This window comes from Anneissia japonica, unplaced genomic scaffold (genome assembly GCF_011630105.1).
Source record: "Anneissia japonica isolate Jap-2015-1 unplaced genomic scaffold, ASM1163010v1 scaffold287725_len345208_cov150, whole genome shotgun sequence".
In the NCBI taxonomy this organism is placed as follows: domain Eukaryota; kingdom Metazoa; phylum Echinodermata; class Crinoidea; order Comatulida; family Comatulidae; genus Anneissia; species Anneissia japonica.
In genome coordinates this window covers 86,948-92,374 of record NW_022737486.1, presented here as the reverse complement: position 1 = coordinate 92,374, position 5,427 = coordinate 86,948, and positions in this window count along the sequence as shown.

Below are 5,427 nucleotides of genomic sequence, written 5' to 3'. Positions count from 1 at the left end.
TACCGTACGAGTTGATAGGTATCGCATGGGCGTTTCTCGGCTTGCTTGCATTCCAGCTGCATTGGTTATAGGCAACAAATGTAGGTGTTACGCGACCACTGTTATTCAAAACTCAAAGTTAAAAAAAAAACAAAAAAACAAAAAATAAATTTAAAAAAATGTTATTATCTATAGCAGGAAATTCAGCTGGTCATGGCATGAATATAAAATACAGTATACAAATACTGTACAATGAATAAATTATGTTTATAAGATAGAGATATTGGAATGTAGAGATACCTGTTAAACACTGAAGACCAGTAAAACCGGTTGAACAGTCACACCCATATGGAGTAGGCAAACAGAACTGAAGACCTTTGCAATATTGTAAACCACAGGAATATTCACAATGAAGTCCAAATCTACCAGGCCTACAGACTGCACCCGACAAAATAAATATTAATATTATTATATATTGATGACAGTTGGCATTTACATGGAACGATGGGTATGAAATAATCCGACCACCAGAAAATATGTTTTCAAGATGCCCACCAAAATGGCGCTCATATCATAAAACGGCTACAAAATGTACTGTAATCGCAGATTTACTCATCAATATCCGGTTTTGTGGGTCAATAAATCATTTTAAACAATTATTATATGAAGATATGATCAATATGAGTAAACCCAATATGGCCGGCATATATAAAAAGCCATAAATAAGTAATTGTATAATTACTTTATCAATTTCAATGCCATTTTTTCACATTTTATTTTTGATTTTTTGATCAATGAAAGGTACCCTGATCTAAGATCCTATTGAAAAAGATCCACGATTTTTGTAGCCGTTTTGTGATATGGGCGCCATTTTAGCAGCCATCCTGAAAAATACACTTTCCGGTGGTCGGATTATTTCATACCAATTGGTGCATGTCACATGTCAACTGTCATCACTATATATTAATATTTTTGTATTTGAAATGAATGTTTGTGGTACTTCATGCTTAAATTTGCATTTTGGTAAGAAATGTCAATGACTTTTTGAACTCTACTGATGTCCGGTATTATGGTATTTTCACATTTAAAACATTAAAAGATTAGGCAGCTAATATGATATATGTTGATATCAACATCATGTAAATTTATTTATAAAAACACAAATTATCAGGACGAATGTTACCCCCACCCCCCAATCTCGGTTTACTCTAAATTATTATGGCTATCACATATGACGTGATATATATAATATATCCCTGTGTTTTTCATCTGGCCAGCAATTTTCTTATTTCATATTACAGTGTGTACAGTATAAGTAATGATAATACCTATTTACAATTTCAATTTTTTTTAAATTAAATTTTGTGATGGTTTATGGTGAAAGTCGCATTTTTGTTAAAATGGGAATGACCTTCTGACTTCTAATGACGTCAGCAATCGCCGGATTCTGAATGTTGAAAATGTAAGTGATTGAGCTATTAATATTCTACATGTTGGTACCAAATACATGTATATTTGTTTACAGAAACAAAAGTTATAAACACAAAAGTTACCCCACCCCAAAATTTGCATTTACTGTAAATTACTAACAACCATCATACAAAGACTCAGTACCTGCAGTGCATCCCAAAATTGTTCATGTTAACATCAATTTTCTCATTCTATATGACCATGGGAACAAAGATATATAAAAAAAAATTAACTGTGGAGGGGGAGGGGCACTGTGACTCTTGCTAGCCCATGGACTATTGTAATTGGCAATTTCGTATCTGCTTTTTTATCAATTGTTTGTCTTTTTTTATGTCTTTCTTGATTGTGTGTTTTGACTTCTTTGTGTATCCGAAGCAATCAAATTTAAATTTTACCTGTTGTACTATTGACAATAAAATTACTGAACACGTGATTGAATATTTCATAAAAATAATTATATTAATTTTTTCAAAATTCAATATATACAACAACAACAAAAACCCTCCACCATTCTGGTGGACTTTCAAGTTGTAAAATGACAATTTTCATTTCAAGTTCTTTCTAGTGCTGGGTAAGCATCTTACTAGAATTTATGGTATATTTTTACATAACAATTTTAAAGTTACATGAAAAGATTTTTTTATATACCTATAAAATCAGCCCAAGACCTAGAAAATAAATTCTATTGTGCAAAAAAAAGCCACAAATCAGTAGTGCAGAATAAATTCTCATCTCATAATTTAGAAATTAAAATCAAATTTAAAATTAAAACTAGCTGTTTGATATTATCAACAGAGCAACTTTAATGAATATTTCTGCGTAGTTTGACAACAATTTAACTATGCGTCAATTTGGTTTGTTGGAGATTGTGGAAAGTTGAAAACTACTGTATTAGTATTATAATAATAAAATGAAAATTGCTATTTGTAAAGCGCCAGTATAAAACTGATGCTCCTGGCACTTTGCATCAACTGAGGTAGGCCTATTACGTTGGTAGGTTTTTAATGCCTCGAAGAAAAAAGCGTCTTTCCAGTACCGGTAGTTTTTAAACCTCAAATTGATTATTCCATTTTAATAGTTTCAGGAAGATTCAGTGCTTCGATAGCTGTCAAGCTCTTGAAATGTATTGGAATACGCAGGAAGTGTCTCCTTACCTTACCTTACCTCCTTAAATGGGGTTTCCCCTTAATAGAATTTGGCTGAAATGTTAAGATATATTTCCTCTCACAAACAGTGTTACTCTTAATAACAGTGTCACCTGAATAGGGCGTACCAAAGAAAAGGTTTTATTGTAATGATGATGGAAATAAATGGTTGGACTTACTTTCCTCGCAGTTTTTTCCTTTAAACCCCGGGGCACAAATACAGCGCCCTGTCTCATCATCACATACACCACCATCGTAACTATTATTACAAATACGTGTACACTCGGGTGCTCCCCAGCGGCCGGCTTGACATCCTGAATGAAATGAAAGTTTAATCAAAATTGCTTTCTAAATACTTCTAGTCTTATCTTAAATGAATCTAGTGAAGGGATATAGGAAATCCGACATTGACTAAATTTATGACGGAAAGAAACAATCTTTAGATGAAGAGATGCCATAACTGGCAATTATGAATTTAGCTCGTGCAAAAGGTTTTACCCATGAGGTCATTAACACCTCATGATAGTCATGTTTACTGGTAGCTTTTACGTGTCCAGCCCCCCCCCCCGTCGGGGAGAGCTTCCTGTCTCTTATACACATCTAGATGTGTATAATATTTTTTTTTACACATTAGTAGACTCTAAAATCGATTAAATAAGCTTTTGAAACCCCTAAATTGTCGGAATTTTCGGGGGATTCACCCCCGGGACCACTTTCGGAGCCTTTAAATCGAAGCTCGACCACGCCCACTTTGCTTTCGTCGGGGAAATCTGGCACCTCGTCGGGGGCATCGGCCCCCTCCCCGTCGGGGACCTCGGCCCCCCCGTCGGGCAAATCCTGGCGCCACCCCTGCTCTCTCTTCTTTCAAATTTTAGTAACAAACATTAGGCAGATAATGTGAACGTAATAAGTTTTACCAGTCAATGACGGCCAAATGCACTCTTGTAACGTATTATTCGATATTGTATAAAATTATTAATGATTTGTATACACTGAGATAGAATGTAATAGAACATTTTGTTTTTGTAAAAGAACCAATGTTCCAACTCAATTACTCGATCCTCGTTAAAAGAAAAAAAAAATCACACATGTGTAAACAGGAATAATGAAGGAAAGGTTTCTCCTTGAAGTATAGTAGCATGTAAAGCTGGGACCGCACTGCGCCCGGCGGCCGTCGGTCAACCCGATTCTATGGAAAATGCAACGCTGCTATGCGCGCAACGGATCGTTTTTTTGTTTTTTTTAAATGACGATCCGTTTAGACTACCACCGAAAATCAGCATACGACGTCGCATCGTCCAATGCTCACATAGAGCGGAGGTGAATAGTCTGCTGATGGTCGTACGACCGTCTTACGACGCAGTGAGTTTGGAAGGTTTCTGATACCACAGGAGAGAGTGTTTGGTTTATCAGGAATTCACAGAGAAAGGGGTTTGGCTGAACCGTACAAACCACCATGATTATATGCCTATTCCATCTTTCGATGAAGGATTCTATTTTATTTCACTATAAATTAGAACAATCATATGTTGTTTACCAAAGTATTTTCATATTCAGCACCACCGCGCCATTTGTCGGCTTGAACAGCATCAAGACGCAGTTTTGTATACTATTCGAAATATTTATCTCACATTTAAAATTAGCCCTATGTACTTTGCCAGTACAAAAATAAAATCTAAATTAATGATCACGTGTTTTCAACAGCTGTGCTGTGCATTATCTTGCATAGCTAAAAAATCAAGAAAAAAAAATACCAACCTCTCACAATAAGTTCAATAAAGGAATGTTTACATTCGTTCCTCGATGAATGTCCAATGTAAAGTTCATATATGCCACCATCTTCAACTTTTACATTTGTAAAATGTAAGCTTGAATCGTCATACAATTCGTTATAGTTATATAGCAGTACACCATCCTTCCTCCAAATGTGATCTCCAGGTATTGTCACATCAAAAGATACAGTAACAGGTTCGCCAACAGACGATGTGATACTTGTTTTTGTGTTTGTTGGTGTAACAACAGCTGAAAGGTAGGATTACCAAGGTGATACATAAATTCGAATAAACAGGTAATAATGAACCTGCTGCTAAAGTTTTGCTTTTTGTTTTTGACATTGCCTCCTGGGGCGGATGCAGGTGGCGGTAGGTGCGTGCACTTAATTTGAAGAAATAGTACCTGTAGATGGCCGGAAATGACACATTTATAATAGTAAAATTCATCATCATCACATCACTATATCATTATATAGGCCTAGTCAAAATTAAGCGCCAAAAATTGTCATGATCTTTTTTTTTTATCGGCGATTTTCGGCAACCATAGAGATCTAAGTAGGATGTGTGATGAGCCATATAAAATATAATTAAAAACATTCTCTTTGCTGTATTTACTTTACCTACTTTAAAGCAGTGAGTCTACAACAACCTCTGCTCCACCGTGGTTAGGGCTGAGGCGGGTGAGAAAATTTGAGGAAACAGTACCTTTAGATGCCGGAAATGACACTTTTATATAATAAAATTCATCATCACACCATCCTGTCTATGATGAAGCGCCAGTAAATCTCATGATTTTTAATCAGGGATTTTCGGCAACCGCAGAGATCTAATTATTATGAGTGATACCATAGAAAGAAAACAAAACTAAAGAAACACTTTCTTTGATGTATTTAATTTATTTGACCTACCTCAAAGACTGTGTGGCTACATTCATGGTGGGGATGAGGTGTGAAAATTTTAAGAAATAGTACCTCTAGATGGCCGGAATGACACAAAATTCTTCATCGTCACCAACATTTATATAGTCAAAATGAAGCGCCAATAAATAGACCTTTCCGGAG